The sequence below is a fragment of the Tamandua tetradactyla genome, chromosome 24, assembly GCF_023851605.1.
Source record: "Tamandua tetradactyla isolate mTamTet1 chromosome 24, mTamTet1.pri, whole genome shotgun sequence".
NCBI lineage: Eukaryota > Metazoa > Chordata > Mammalia > Pilosa > Myrmecophagidae > Tamandua > Tamandua tetradactyla.
This window is the reverse complement of record NC_135350.1, coordinates 32196609-32214180: the sequence shown is the minus strand read 5'-3', so window position 1 is coordinate 32214180 and position 17572 is coordinate 32196609. Positions and strand designations below refer to the sequence as shown.

Below are 17572 nucleotides of genomic sequence, written 5' to 3'. Positions count from 1 at the left end.
TGACTGGACACACAGCATACCCTAGTCTGGACCAGTTGGACAGGTGGCAAGCCCCCCCAGAACCATGAGTTCCCCAAGCCATGGTGGTTGGCACCCCTCCCCCACAGGTTGCTTCCCAGAGGGGAAAGGAAAGAGACTTTACCAGCAGCAGGGGCTGAGCCCAACCAAACACCAATTGTGGAATTAATTAACAAATTCTGACTACTAAAAAGAGGCCCCCAACTTATGTGAACCTGGTCAAAGCAGAGGTCACTCATTTTTACCCCAGTGCCAAGGGGGCAGGGCTGATGGAAAAAGAAAAAAAAAGAAAGAAAGAAATAGAGGTTTTGTGGCTGTATTTCTACAAAGGCTTGACTGCCTTTGGATACAGTGGCAGGGCTTCTCAGATTGCAACTGCCCCAGGCATAGGCAGAAACAAGCTCATTTGAGGGCTTGTCTGGAGCTTGGGCCTTCCCCAGGGGAGGGGTGAAGCCCAGCTCAGGTGGAATCCCTCCCTTAAGGAACTCAGACACCAGGGCTTGGTAATTTGAAACCATTAAAACCAGCCTACAACCTCTCCTCTGTCTCCAGCATGCCCCCAGCAGGGAGAGTCTGCTGAAGTTAAAGGTACCACATCATCTTATGCTGGTGGGACCTGCACAGACGAGCACCACATACTGGGCAGGATAAGAAAAATAGAGTCCAGAGAATTCACAGGTAATTCTATCAACCTGCTGGGTCTCACCCTCAGGGAAAACCCACACAGGTGACTCTTTCCTCCTGATAGGAGGCCAGTTTGGTCTGGGAAAATCTAGTTGGGATCTATAATACCTATGTAGACCCTCCTAAGGGGTGGGGGGGGGGAAGGCACCATACAAGCAGGGCAAGAAACAAGTAAACAAGAACTGAAAAATTCTCCTCTTTTAAACAAAACCTAAGCTAGAAGTCCAGAAAAAGCTGAATTGAATGTCGAAGAACAGATAGACAACAAATTCATCCAGCAAGAAAACCCTAGGTAAAAGAAGTTAAAGCAATCTCCAGAGTAAACTAATTAGGTAATTAAATGCCTAGACACCAGCAAAAAATAACAAACCACCCTAGGAAAATTGAGGATATGGCTCAGTCAAAGGAAAAAAACAATAATTCAAATGAGATACAGGAGCTGAAACAATTAATTCAGAATATACGAACAGACATGAAAAACCTCATCAAAAACCAAATCAATGAATTGAGGGAAGATATAAAGAAGGCAATGAATGAACAAGAAGAAGAAATGGAAAGTCTGAAAAAACAAATCACGGAACTTATGGGAATGAAAGGCACAGTAGAAGAGATGAAAAAAAAAACAATGGAAACCTACAATGGTAGATTTCAAGAGGCAAAAGGTAGGATTAGTGAACTGGAGGATGGAACATCTGAAATCTGACAAGAAAAAGAAAATATAGGGAAAAAATGGAAAAATATGAGCAGGGACTCAGGGAATTGAAAGACAATATGAAGCGCATGAATATACGTGTTGTGGGTGTCCCAGAAGGAGAACAGAAGGGAAAAGGAGGAGAAAAACGAATGGAGGAAATATCACTGAAAATTTCCCACCTCTTATGAAAGACTTAAAATTACAGATCCAAGAAGTACAGCATACCCCAAAGAGAATAGATCCAAATAGACGTACTCCAAGACATTTACTAATCAGAATACTTGAGGTCAAAGAGAAAGAGAGAATTTTGAAAGCAGCAAGAGAAAAGCAATCCATCACATACAAGGGAAGCCCAATAAGACTATGTGTAGATTTCTCAGCAGAAACCATGGAGGCAAGAAGACAGTGGGATGATATATTTAAATTACTAAAAGAGAAAAACTGCCAACCAAGAATTCTATATCCAGCAAAATTGTCCTTCAAAAATGAGGGAGAAATTAAAACATTTTCAGACAAAAAAAATCACTGAGAGAATTTGTGACCAAGAGACCAGCTGTGCAAGAAATACTAAAGGGAGCACTAGAGACAGATATGAAAAGACAAAAGAGAGAGGTGTGGAGAAGAGTGTAGAAAGGAAGACTATGAGTAAAGGTAAAAAGAAGGAAAAATAATTTTCCTTCTTTTGCCAAATCCAAAAGGCAAAATGGTAGAAGAAAGTACTACCCGTACAGTAATAACACTAAAGGTCTAGTATCCAGAATTTATGAAGAGATGGTTCAACTCAACAACAAAAAGACAGTCAATCCAATTAAAAAATGGGCAAAAGACTTGAACAGACACTTCTCAGAAGAGGAAATACAAATGGCCAAAAGTCACATGAAGAGATGCTCAACTTCCCTGGCCATTAGAGAAATGGAAATCAAAATCACAATGAGATATCATCTCACACCCACCAGAATGGCCATTATAAATAAAACAGAAAATGACAAGTGCTGGAGAGGATGTGGAGAAAGAGACATACTTATCCACTGTTGGTGGAAATGTCAAATGGTGCAACTGCTGTGGAAGGCAGTTTGGCCGTTCCTCAAAAAGCTGAATATAGAATTGCCATATGACCTGGCAATACCATTGCTAGGTATCTACTCAAAGGACATAAAGGCAAGGACACAAATGGACATTTGCACACCAATGTTTATAGTCCATCAACAGAGGAGTGACTAAACAAACAGTGGTATATACATACAATGGAATATTATGCAGCTGTGAGATAGAATAAAGTTATGCAGTATGTAACAACATGGATGGACCTTGAGGACATTATGCTGAGTGAGATTAGCCAGATACAAAAGGACAAATACTGTATGGTCTCACTGATATGAACTGACATAAGCGAATAAACTTGGAATATTTCATTGGTAACAGAGACCATCAGGAGATAGAAATAGAGTAAGATATAGGGTAATTGGAGCTGAAGGGATACAGATTGTGCAATAGGACTGAATATAAAAACTCAGAAATGGACAGCACAATACTACCTAACTGTAATACAATATTGTTAAAACACTGAATGAGGCTGAATGCGAGAATGATAAAGGGAGGAGGGGGCATTATGGGGGCATAAATGAAATCAGAAAGAAAGATAGATGATAAAGATTGAGATGATATAATCTAGGGATGCATAGAGTGTATAATAATAGTGACTAAATGCACAAATTTTAAAAATGTTTTTGCATGAGGAAAAACAAAGGAATGTCATTACTGCAGGATGCTGAAAATAGATGGTAATTAATATTTTAAAATTTCAACTTTTGTGTGAGACTAAAGCAAAACATGTTTATTTGGTACAAAATTTATATTTTGACTAGTGCATTTCCTAATATAACTTATGTAGATAGCTTGATTGAACACCATAAGTACTTGGAACCATGAGTAGGACATGAGATTTTGTTGGTTTGTCCAGAGTGATGCCCCAATGAATCCCAGAGTGATTTGATCAGTGAGTGGAAAAGTATTTTCAAAGTCCCATTCAGGGAATAGTGAGAATGGGGAGAAATTCAACTTCCCCAAATGAATTCTTGATAGTCTCACAAGCAATGTGGACAACCAAAGCTATAGGATGAGCCCCCAATCTTGGGGTTTGTTCATACGAAACTTAACCCCACAAAGAATAGGTCAAACCTACTTAAAATTAGACCTAAGAGTCACCCCCAAAAGAGCCTCTTTTGTTGTTCAGATGTGGCCTCTCTCTCCAGCCAACACAACAAGCAAACTTACCACCTTCCCCATCTACGTGGGACATGACTCCCATGGGTACAGACCTTCCTGGCAATGTGGGACAGAAATCCTAGAGTGAGCTGAGACTCAGTATCAAGGGATTGAGAAAAACCCTAGAATGAGCTGAGACCCAGCATCAAGGGATTGAGAAAAACTTCTCGACCAAAAGGGGGAAGGGTGAAATGAGACAAAGTGTCAATGGCTGAGAAATTCCAAACAGAGTCAAGAGATTATCCTGGAGGTTATTCTTATGCATTAAGTAGATATCACCTTGTTATCTAAGAGGAAATGGAGAGGCTGGAGGGAACTGCCTGAAAATGTAGAGCTGTGTTCCAGTAGCCATGTTTCTTGAAGATGATTGTATAATGATATAGCTTTCACAATGTGACTGTGTGATTGTGAAAACCTTGTGTCTGATGCTCCTTTTATCTACCTTGTTGACAGACAAGTAGAACACATGAAATAAAAATGAATAATAGGGGAAGCAAATGTTAAAATAAATTTAGTTTGAAATGCTAGTGATCAATGAAAGGGAGGGGGAAGGGATATGGCATGTATAATCTTTTTGTTCTGTTTTTGTTTTATTTCTTTTTTCTGTTGTCTTTTTATTTCTTTTTCTGAATTGATGCAAATGTTCTAAGAAATGATCATGATGATGAATGTGCAACTATGTGATGATATTGTGAATTACTGATTAAATATGTAGAACGGAATGATCACATGTTAAGAATGTTTTTGTTAGTTTGTTGTTAAATTTTTTTTAAATAATAAATAAAAAACCAATGTTGGTATATTCAAAAAGTCAATGTTGTGAAAATAATAGGGAAGAGGCATTATGCTAGGTTTAAAATGATTTAAGATATAATAATAACAAACAAATGCAACATGTAGGTTTTGGTTGGATCCTGATTTGAAAACATAGATTAAAAAATTGGAACGATTAAGACAGTCTGAATACACACTAATTTTAATTGATACTAGAGAATTATTGCTTATATTTTTATACATGATAATGAAGCTTAACTATCCCTAGTTTTAGAGAAGCATGCTAAAGTGCATTTAGGAGTTAAATAGCATGCTGACTCTACATTTGTTTTAAGCAGATTATCTAAATTGTGTGTATATGGAGAAATAGAGAGACTGCAGACATGGTACAAGAAAAAATCACCAAATTGTTGAGTCTAAATAGCAGGCATATGGGTATACATGGTTTTATTTTTTCTTCTTTTCTACACATTTAAAATTTTCATAATATTTTTCAGAAATAACAGGTGAAGTGGAAATATTCTCATATAAGGACTGAGATAATTTGCTACTCACAAACCACACCAAAAGATTTAATAAAAATTAGTTTTTCTAAGTTAGGATGGGCATAGCCCAAATGCCCTTAAAGATTGGGAGAAAGATCAAAGGTAATGGTGGAGTTATACAGAGAAGGTAGGGTTTAACAAATGAGTATGATTACTGAATCATGATATTGATATTTCTTTTAATCTCAAGTATCTTAGAGCAGCTAAAAGTAAAAACCTAGAATTCCACAATTTTAACCCATACCAAACTCTGAAATCTGTTCTACAACTAATTGTTGTGATGTGCTTTGAAATTTATTACTTCTTTGTATATATGTTATCTTTTACAAAAAAGAAAAATAGTCGATTGTGATAAATGCACAACTACATGATGATATTGTGAACTATTGATTGTACACTTTGGATGATAACATGGTATGTGAATACATAATATATATCAATAAAATAAATAAATAATTTTTAAAAGAAGATAAAAGGAGAAGGTGGAGTTATAAAAGAGAAGATAGGATTTGACAAATGAGTGTGACACCTGAATCATTATATTGATTTTTCTTTTAGACCACAGTGTCTTGTAGCAACCAGAAGGAAAAAAACAAAATTGTGGAACTGTAACCCATACCAAACTCTGAAATCTGTTCTATAAATAATTGTTGTGCTGTGTTTTGAAACTTACTACTTTTTTGTATAGATGTTATCTTTCACAATAAAAGCATTTAAGTTGACAGAGACCTGAGTTAAATTCCCCGAGCCTGCCCAAGCCAAAACAAACAAACAAAAAAAAAGCATTTAAGTGATTTTTTACAAACAAACATATATTATTGGAGTTGACTTAAATATCCAAATTTAGATGACTGGCTATGAAAAATATAATAAACTCAAAATGAAATAATTAAAAACAAAAAATTAGTTTTCCTAAGAAGGAAATTGAACTCAAGAAACAATGAAAAGCAAATAATTTGGTAAATGTATATAAATCAATATAAACAATGACAGTGATGACTGCAGAATGAAGTAATAAGAAACAAAGATGGATATAACAAATTTACCTGAAAATTTGAGCAGTGAGTCAAGAAATGCATGCCAAAGTTCTAAAAATAGTTTGCAACAAATGTAAAGATATTCATTAATTAACATTTTTATAATAAATGTGCATACTAAAATTTTGAAGTATTTCCTAGAATAGAAAAAATATATAACTTCAAAAAGGATGAAAGAGTTAAAATCTAATCATTCCAGGGTGGTGTAACGGTGGCTCAGTGGCAGAGTTCTCGCCCGAGACCCAGGCTCAATTCCCAGAGCCAAATTTTGGCATTCAATTTCCCATGCAAAAAAAAAAAAAAAAAAATCCCATCATTCCAATAAAAAACAGGAAAAGAACAACAAAATGCAAAGGAAAACTAAATGGAATATTAAAATTAATGTATGATAAATAATTCAAAATATTTTAATATCACAATAAATGTATATACATTAAAATTACAAGTTAAAGTCTTCTTAGATTGGATTATTTAAAATTCATCTATGTGCTATTTATGAAATAGATCAACTAGCAATATGGATGAATCTCAAAAATCTTGTATGATTTTTTAAAAAGCTGCAAAAGGGTAAACAATATGGTGCAATTCATATAGTCTTTTAATAAATAAAAACAACAATAACCATGGAGTACAACTCAACAATCAAAAGGGACAAACTATTGACACGACAACAACTTGGCTGTATCACACTGGTATTTTTTGAGTGAAAAGAGCCAGTATCAAAAGGTCACACACTGTATGATTCCATTTATACAATTTTTCCCTGTAATATAGTTTTAAAATCTCAATTTTATTAAATTCAAAAATAACAATTTTTGCTTGTCAATTCAGCAAAAAAAAAATGTATGGCCATTTTACTGGTGAAGGATAGGTAGGTGGTCTACCCTACCTATCATTAGGGTTAGGTATGTAAATTAATATTCATATTGGGAATGAAATTGGAGATTGATGGACAAAAGACAGAGATAGATAGAAATGAATTGATTAGATAGATGATGATGTAGAGTGAGAGACAGATGATAGAGAGATAGTAGAGAGATAGATAGATGATAGATGTTCTAGTATGCTAGCAGCTGGAATGCAATATACCAGAAATGAATGGCTTTTAAAAAGGGGAATTTAATGAATTACTAGTTTACAGGTCTAAGGCCGAGAAAATGTCTCAATTAAAACAGGTCTATAGAAATGTCCCATCTAAGGCATCCATCCAGGGAAAGATACCTTGGTTCAAGAAGACGGATGAAGTTCAGGGTTTCTCTCTCAAGTGGAAGGGCACATGGCGAACATAGAGTATCTCTCTCTCTGACACTCTGTATCATATAAATATAAATGTATATATATCAGAGTTTCTCAAACTTGTCACCATTGACATGTTCAGACTGGATAATTCTTTCTTGTGGGAAGCTGTTCTTTGCATTGTAGGATATTGGCAGCATCCCTGGCTTCTACCACTAGATGACCTCAGCAGTAGCATCCATCATTCAAAAAATCAAAAATGTTTTGAGACATTACCACGTGTCTCCTGGGGTAAAGGAGAGGGATGGGCAAAATTGTCCTTTGTTGAGAACCACTGACACAGATATCTCATGTATAAATATATTTAAATAGAGAGCTAGATAATCATTTTAAATGATCATGCTCTTTGACTCTAGTAATTTTCCTTCTAGAATTACTAAGCATTTTTCAAAATTAAAAAAGGTAAAGGAAATAAATTTTTCAAATAATCCAAATTATAGACAAGAATTATTTAAGAAAGGAGTTTGTGGTGGCATTTTTTTATAAGGGCTAAAAAATATGTTAATTGATTAACTTAAATATCCAAATTTAGATGAATGGCTGTGAAAAATCTAATAAATTCAAAATGGAATATTAAATATCCGTGAAAATTATGTCTAGGAGAAGTTTTAACTATAAGAGGAAATGACAATTCAAAAAAAAGATTACAAAATGATACATGTAAGATAGTCATGTATCTTTTTTTTTTAAGGCACTAAAATACTTAATGATAATATAATAAAATATTTAAAGGTGTGTCTGGATGGTGACATTATGAATGTTTGATTAATTTATAGATGAATTGATATTTGCATGTTTACGCTTTTCAATGCTTTCTAAAATATAAGATAAATTGCAATGAAAGTATTTGAAAATACTTCTTTAATGAAAATTGCAAAATTCTGAGCAAAAAGTGGTTCTGTAATGACCCATGCTGCCTGGGTAACAAAGAAGGGCCTCTTCTTAATGAGGGATTTTCTGAGAAAGTTTATTCACTTTATACTTAGGCTCTAACCTCAGAGACCAAGTACTGTAAGGAAAGATAGGAACCCATGATCCCCACCCGTCACCCCTTATCTCCTTGTGCTCACATCGGAGAATCTGGCTAGAATGGAACTTGCATGTGGTTTAGTGTCATTTACTACTTTGTAACAACTTAATGAAAAAATATTCAATCATTCCTGCTAAATTTGGTTATTAACTAATAAAATGTCCTTAGTAAAATAGTATTATTTTATAAGGAAAGGATCAGGACAAATGGTTACTCCCTTAAAAAAACAAGGTTAAATATGTTACAGAACAAAATCAAATGCAAAGAAATAGAATCAGAGAGAACGAAGAGAAAATCATAAAGTATCAATTTATCCTAAGCCATTTCTTTGGAGGCAAAAATATTATTTTATCAATGAACCCATGTTTCTTCATATTTTCTTCATTAAAAAAGTGAGATCTATAAAATAAATCAATTTAATTGTTAATATAATTGCTCATTATTTTAAAACTTACTCATATGATCTTTTTACAAATTCAAATATACAAAAGTTGTAAAACTAAAAACAAATAAAATCTCCCTACATTCCAACTCCTGTCCCACTCTAGAGGCAAACCCTCCTAATAGTTTCTTGTAACTCATTATAAGAATCATTGTGTGTATACAGTATAGATACACAGAGACACACAAACATATATTTCTTGTATGTGTATAAGAAACATAACATACCTGCTCTTCTATGTTAGCTTTCCTCCCTTAAAAATACATATTGGAATATTTTCCCTTTTGGTACATAAAGATAAGCTTCATTCTTTGCAATAGTTAAATGTTATTGCATTGAATTATTGTGCTATAATTTAACAGTTTTCCATTAGTGTTTTTAAAATTGTTTGTAATTTTTCCATTACAAACTGCTGAAATAAGCATAGCACCCATATATTTATATTTTTGCACATTAGTTCAAGTAGGATTAATTCTTTTTTGTTTTTGTTTCTCGCATGGGCAGACACTGGGAATCGAACCCGGGTCTCCGGCATGGCAGGCGAGAGCTCTGCCTGCTGAGCCACTGTGGCCCGCCCAGAATTAATTCTTAACGATGGAACTGATGCATGAAAGAGGAAATAGATTTTAAACTTTGAGAGAAATTACCAAGATGCCCTATATAAAAGTTTACACCAACTGACACTCCCATGAACAGTGCATGGGGATCACTCTTTTCACACAACCTCATCTTGCAGCATAGTCTATGGTTGTAAAACCTGTACTCTGAACATAAGCATGATTTAACTGCACTTAGCCATCAGACCAGAAAACTTTTGCAAGTATTCTTGCCATGAAGGTGTGTCCCATGGTTGCACAGGAGTTTTGTTTCTGGCTTGGGCATTAGCTATGGAATCTAGTAGCACTGGATTTTATCACCCTCATTATTGTGAGGAAATAACTGTATCCTCTCCATTCCACATCTCAACAGGATTGTAGACCCAAAGTGGTCATTAACAAAATATTTTTTAAGAAATAAAGAGTGTAGCAGTCATTTTTTTATACTTCTTGATTTCCATTTATAATCTTTCTTTGAGATATAATTTTGAAAACTCTTTAGCAATTTCTTAAGATGCCCCCACTAAAAACTTTGAGATAATGTCCATCAGATCTTATACTAATAACATCCCAAAATACGTCTTTTTCACATCTTAGTCATTAAAAGTAGCTTCCCAATTATTAGCAATGAAAACATTTCTTACCTGAAATTCTTGAGCTTCTCCAATAACTGTGAAAACCACCTATAGTAGAAGCTGTGAAACATACAGTACATACAAAAAAGAAATCTTTAAATTTTGGACACAAGCACAAAGCAGTGGCTCTTTTAAAGGAGACTTTTTTCTACTGCAAACCAGCTGTAAGCACAGTCTAGTTATATGCCTCAGGAAAGCAATGCTGTGATATATTAATTTGCACCTACTGTGCCATTAAATGAGAAGCCAAAGGCCACGGGCTGGGCACATAACTTATTACCCCAACAAGAAACAGATTTTACATTTACTAGTAAAAATATTTAAGGTATGATGCTGGGAATTTGCAATGTGACAAATAAGTAAAGAGGATTTATGGTACAATTAGACAGCTCAGAAAGCCAGAATGTCCAGAGTAAATAGTGAAAGAAATGATCAACTAGACCTGGTAAAAATTTAATCAACTAATGGAACCATTATTAATCACTAAAATCAAGAAGACCACAAGTCAATGGTTTCACGCCAAATTTGTGAATTGCAGTTCACATCAATAAATTTAACTTTATGGCTAAAAAAACCACATAATTCTTATTCTTATTCCATAAAGCAGTATTCCTGATTCCACACGTTAGTTTTTGGAAGAATGGAGTCCCATATTTCAGGAGCAATATGGCAAATACTTATGTTTGTTTTTAGAAATATTCCCTTTTAACTGAAACATCTGGGTTATTTTCATATAAGAAAACATACCTACAAAAATAACACTATATCATTCAAACACTATTGATGCCACCAACATCGCTCAAATCCTGACTTCACCTGGAGCTACAGTGATGGATTCTGGCATACTGAGAGCTCTGGAAATGCCCTGGGAAGATAGGCTAAGAGAGTCCATTGATTAATGTTCCAGCCTCCCTACCTGCTGCTGAATGATTTTAAGGTAAGTTTATCTGAGAGTTCCCAAGGATATGTGCCCACAGTAGTTACTCACACATTAGCACATTCTTTATTGCCATTTCTCCCTTGACTGGCTCATTCACTTGTGCTTACTGAGATCGTTAAACTACCCCCCACCCCACCAAAAGTTAACTGCATCCAAGTCGTTCTCTCAGAGTATGCTTTGGAGACTTTAAGGCAAGTGGCTGAAATGTAACAGAAGTTTATTTCTCTCTTTAAACAGTTTGGAGAGTATAGTCAAGGGCTTATAGCACCACCCTGTCATCCATGTGTGGCTTCTTGATCCAGCTACAGAATGGTCAAAGTATGCTGCTCTACCTCTCACCATGTCCTGACCTACAGAAAGGGGAAACCGGAAAGGATGCACAAGATCACTCCTTTTTTTTTTTTTTTTTTTAAGATTACTCCTTTTAAGGGCACGTTCTGAAAGTGGCACACAATACTTGTGTTCCTGAATCTTAGACCAAGTCTTAGTCTCTTGTCTATATTTGGCTGCACTGGTGACTAGGAAATAAAATCACTATTCGGCATCATGTATGCAGACAAAACTCAATTTTATTATTTAAGAAAGTTAGAAAGAGTATAAGTGACAAATGAATATCTGTACATTTATAATGCCTATCTTACCTTAAAACATTTATGTTTAATGTGATTATTGGAAGGGAAAGGTTAAATCTGGCATTTTGGTATCTGTCTTCAATTTGTTCCATCTAGTCTTTGTTCTCATTTCTTCTTTCTCTGTTTTTTTTAGTGTTGAGTAAGATTTCCCAGGGATGTTCTCCTTCTGCATCTCCAAAGACCTCTGTCTGTGTGGGCTCTGTTGGTTCTGTTAGCTCTTCCCGTTAATTTCAAAATGATTCCCTCTTAAAGGGCCCCAGTAAGCAAGCCCACCATGAATGAGTGAAGACATATCTCCATGGAAACCATCTAATCAAAAGTTACCACCCATAATTGGGTGGATCACATTTCCATGGAAACAATCAAGAAGCTCCCACCCAGCAATATTTTTGTTTATTTTTTGTTTTCAAATTGCTACTAAGCTTACTATAGTTTCCAAAATATAGTGCTTCTGGACTTTTTAAATGTAAACAAACATTCTTGATTTACTAGTGTGCTGGTTTGAAAGGATGTATGTTGCGCTGGTTTGAAAGGATGTAAGTCCCCTAGAAAAGCCATGTTTTAATCAAAATCCCATTTCATAAAGGCAGAACAATCCCTATTCAATACTGTATTTGAAATTGTAATCACGTTATCTTCCTGGAGAGCTGATTTAATCAAGAGTGGTTGTTAGACTGGATTAGGTGACAACATGTCTCCACCCATTTGGGTGGATCTTGATTACTTTCTGAAGTCCTATAAAAGAGGAAACATTTTGGAGAATAAAAGATTCAGAGAGAGCAGAGCAGAATGACATAGCCACGCGAAGCAGAATCCACCAACCAGTGACCTTTGGAGACAAAGAAGGAAAATGTCTCCCAGGGAGCTTCATGAAACAGGAAGCCAGGAGAAGAAGCTAGCAGATTACGCTGTGTTCACCATGTGCCTTTCCAGATGAGAGAGGAACGCTGACCATGTTTACCATGTGCCTTTCCAGATGAGAGAGAAACTCTGACTGTGTTCGCCATGTGCCCTTTCACTTGAGAGAGAAGCCCTGAGCTTTGTCGGCCTTCTTGAATCAAGTTATCTTTTCCTGGATGCCTTAGATTGGACATTTCTATAGACTTGCTTTAATGTGACATTTTCTCAGCCTTAGAACTGTAAATTAGAAACTCATTAAAGTATTTGCAAAGTCTCCTTTGGGGAATGGTGAGAACGTGGGAAAATTCAACCTCCCCAAGTTGAATTCTTGATATTCTCACAAGCAGTGTGGACAACCAAAGCTATAGGCTGAGCCCCCAGTCTTGGGATTTGTTCATATGAAACTTAACCCCCCAAAGGATAGCTCAAACCTACTTAAAATTAGGCCTAAGAGTCACCTCCAAGAGAATCTCTTTTGTTGCTCAGATATGGCTTCTCTCTCTGGCCAACACAACAAGCAAACTCACCACCCTCCCCCTGTCTATGTGGGACATGACTCCCAGGGGGTGTGGACCTTCCTGGCAATGTGGGACTGAAATCCAAGAATGAACTCGGACTTAGCATCAAGGGATTGAGAAAAACTCTAGAATGATCTGAGACCCAGCATCAAGGGATTGAGAAAATCCTCTCGACCAAAAGGGGAAAGAGTGAAATGAGACAAAGTGTCAATGGCTAAGAGATTTCAAACAGAGTTGAGAGGTTATGCTGGAGGTTATTCTTATGCATTAAGTAGATATCACCTTGTTATCTAAGAGGAAATGGAGAGGCTGGAGGGAATTGCCTGAAAATGTAGAGCTGTGTTCCAGTAGCCATGTTTCTTGATGATGATTGTATAATGGTGTAGCTTTCACAGTGTGACTGTGATTGTGAAAACCTTGTGTCTTATGCTCCTTTTATCTACCCTGTCAACAGATGAGTAGAACATATGGAATAAAAATGAATAATGGGGGAACAAATGTTAAAATAAATTTAGTTTGAAATGCTAGTGACCAATGAAAGGGAGGAGTAAGGGGTATGGTGTGTATGGTGTTTTTTTTTTTGTTTTCGTTTCATTTTTTCTGTTGTCTTTTTGTTTCTTTTTCTGAATTGATGCAAATGTTCTAAGAAATTATCAGGATGATGAATCTGCAGCTATGTGATGATATTGCGAATTATTGATTATATATGTAGAATGGAATGATCACATATTGGGAATGTTTGTGTTTCTCTCTGTAATTTTTTTTTAATTAATAAAAAAAATTTTTAAAAAGAAACTCATTAAATTCTCCTTTTTAAAGGCCATTCTGTTTCTGGTATATTGCATTCTGGCAGCTAGCAAACTAGAACATATGTCCCCTAAAAAAGCCATGTTTTAATCTAAATCCCATTTAATAATGGCAGAATAATCCCAATACAATACTGTATGTTTGAATCTGTAATTAGATCATCTCCCTGGAGATGTAACCCAATTAAGAGTGGTTGTTAAGCTGGATTAGGTGACAACATGTCTCCACCCATTTGGGTGGGTCTTGATTAGTTTCTGGAGTCCTATGAAAGAGGAAACATTTTGGAGAATGAAAGAGATTCAGAGAGAGAGAAGCAGAACGACACAGCCACAAGAAGCAGAGTCCATCGGCCAGCGACCTTTGGAGATGACGAAAGAAAATGCCTCCCAGGGAGCTTCACGAAATAGGAAGCTAGGAGAAGAAGTTGGCAGATGTGCCTTTCCAGATGAGAGAGAAACTCTGACTGTATTCGCCAGGTGCCCTTCCACTTGAGAGAGAAACCCTGAACTTCACTGGCCTCCTTGAACTAAGGTATCTTTCCCCGGATGCCTTGGATTGGATATTTCTATAGACTTATTTTAATTGGGACATTTCCTCAGCCTTAGAACTGTAAACTTGCAACTTATTAAATTCCACTTTTTCAAAAGCCATTCTGTTTCTGGTATGTTGCATTCCGGTAGCTAGCAAACTAGAACAGATTTACATGTGGTAGTTAGATTCAGTTGTACTTGGCCAGATGAAGGTGCCTAGTTCTGTTGCTGTGGACATGAGCCAATGGTACGTGATCTCATCTGTTGCTGATTACATCTGCAGTCAGCTAGGAGTCATGCCTACTGCAATAAATGATGTTTGGTTTAATTGGCTGGTACTTAAATGAGAAAGCTCAATGTAGCACAGCCCAAGCAGCTCACCATACCTCATCTCAGCACTTACAGCTCAGCCCAGGCCTTTAGAGATGCAGAAAAAATCACCCTGGGGAAAGTTGTTGGAACCCAGAGGCCTGGAGAGAAGGCCAGCAGAGACCATCTTGTGCCTTCCCACATAAGAAAGAACCTCCGTTGAAAGTTACCTGCCTTTCCTCTGAAGAACTAACGAAATAAATCCCCTTTTATTAAAAGCCAATCCATCTCTGGTATGTTGCATTCCGGCAGCTAGCAAACTAGAACAACTAGGTTTCAGAGTAGTGAAAAAAATACAGCATTTTCTTGGGAATGGAAAACTCATTTGGTGGTTACTTTATTCTTTTTCTCTTTTTTCAAAACTGCATCTCATAACGCCATCTGTTTTTCTTTGAAGGAACATTTCATGTTTTGAACAGACATTCTGACTACATCACAGCATCATAAAGTTCTGTTTTCTCTTCCCTTTATTTGTGGGACTGGAACGTGGATTCGTTTTGCTTTTCTTCCTCACACAGTCTTTCTGGTCTGTCTTTCCAGCCGTTGCCGTCTTGTCTCCTTGTCAGACTTTGGCTTTTTATGAAGATGCTCAATGTCCCCAAGTGAAAGTAACTTGCCCCTGGGCTCCTCATCACTCTCTGTTTCACTATAGTTCCTCTTTTCAGCTTTTCCAGGGGTAGCACTGAGTTCTTTCCTCATTTGGGCCATGTGGATTTTCTGGAAGTCTTCCTGAGTTAAGACTCGCCTAGTGCTGATGGCTGCAGCTTTGGTCTTCTGCGTTTCCGTGGGCTGTTCAGCTTCTTGGACACTTTTTGCTGTTTTACATGGGAAGAGTGGTGCACATCTACCCATGCACCGTCAGCATCCTCCTCCTCACTGGGACTGGCACTTGCCCACCCATCTTCATCATTTCCAGCATTCTTTTCCTTTTCCTCAACCTCCAGAACTTCTGCTCTCGGAATGTAAGCTTTAGCATCTAATTCTCCATATTCTTGCACTCTTGCATCAATCGAGGCTTCTTTAGACTCACCTCAGAATTTCTTCTGCAATATCTGAGGATTTAGGGCTCAGAAGAGCTGAATCAAAGTACTAGCAGACATTATCACTTTCTTATCTTTGTGTGTTTTTCACTAGGCCAGGTCTTGGAGAAGTTCTTCATTCATGGCTAGAGGACATTGAGATTGAGCTGTTATCTCTTTTATAGCGTTGATTCCTACTGTCGTGACTTCACCAGAGTTCTTGGTGGCAACAAAATTGTTGGCCATAGTCATGAGCAATGACTGAATGATCTCTGGGGGTACCAGGTGATGAGATGCTTATGCAGCAAACAGAAGGATCTTTGTTACTTCTCTTTGATAGGGCTGCAGAAACCTCTGCACAAAAGAAGAAAAATAGTTCATGAATTCCCACCAATCTCAGGATAAGATTTGTGAGCATCATCTTCACTTCAAACCTTTCCTTAGACCTCTCTAGTTGCTTCAGTAATTTTTTCACAAAATCTTGGGAACCATGAATTAAGTGAATAGTTGAAAAGTTAAACATGTCTGGCTTTTTCTTCTTTTGTTCTTGAACACTTTCATCAACTTTTCCAAACTTTTCTTGCATTTGGAGCTTTTCTTCCCTGAGGCATACTGCACTAGCAGGTCTCTTGATGTTGGTCCTTCATCTTTGGATTCTGAATCACTGTCCTTTTTCTCCTGTTCATCTTTCTCTAGTAAGAATGTCAAAGCAGCAACTAATATCTTGGTGACTTTGGAGAAACATGCAGTTGTGGTACCATTGACAGTTTCGGCAAATTCTACATGTTTCTTTTGTAGAGTTCAATCATCAGAATCAAAGATATTTTGGGTGTAGTTGCATTGCTTTCTCTATATTCACTTTATTGTTCCTGTGTTTTGCATTTATATTCTTGATATTAGTCACAATATGAGCATACAAAGTCTTTCACAGAAGTTTATCATGGAAACACAGAAGTTCAAAGAGTTCTAGCAAACTTGATAGACTGATGAAATTCTCATTTCTCAGCAAAAGCAAAGCTTTGCAAAATATCCTTCAAAGATCTGGATCCAAGACAGTGTCGTTGTAAGAGAGCAGATCTTCCAGATTTTGAGAAAAGTTACAAAGATGTTCTGGGTAGCAGTATCGATCTGTACCATAAACATCACTAACTCTCCCAGTTCTTTTCTGGGTTTATCTGGTTGTAATTTGAAAGATTCCGCATTGGATTTGTAGTGATTATATTGTTGTAAAAATGCCTCAGTGTAGGCTGGCGGGTCTGCTTGATCAGATTCTGCAACTGTGGCAGGTTGTTGGGCAGCTTATTGATATTCCTGTTGGACATGTTCATTGCAGACTGGCTCAGCAGTGAGTAGTTCTCACAAAATCCATACCACTTGGAATCATGCTTCCCCACCCAGAAATATTGAATGAAAATTAAAGGATGTGGCTTTTCTGAGATGCATAATAGTTTCAAACCAGCACATTTCACCCTTTGGACCCCAAAAAGCATATTCTTTATAAATGCAAAATATCTTCATTCCATAACAATATCAGAAAGCCTTAAACCATTTCAGTAACAATACAAATTTAATACAAAGTCAGAAACAGTACAAAAGCTCATCAAAGTCAGTTACAGGCATGGTCTTTCCTAAGGCAAAATTCTCCTTTGGCTCTGGACCTATAAAACTCAGAACAGGTTATCTGCTGCCAACATACAAAGGAAGGACAATCATAAGACATACTCCCATTTCCATAGGGAGAAATTGGAAGGAACACAGAGGTCACTGGATTCAAACCATTCTGGAAACCTGCAGGGCAAACTCTATTGGATTTCAAAGTCTTAGAGTCATTTATTCTCAGG

General features: G+C 36.6%; 1 pseudogene; it reads right to left on the bottom strand.

Moving 5' to 3' along the window:
• Nucleotides 1-15033: 15033 nt before the first annotated feature.
• Nucleotides 15034-17053, bottom strand: LOC143668175 (protein SDA1 homolog pseudogene; annotated as a pseudogene).
• Between the last annotated feature and the right edge of the window lie 519 nt (nucleotides 17054-17572).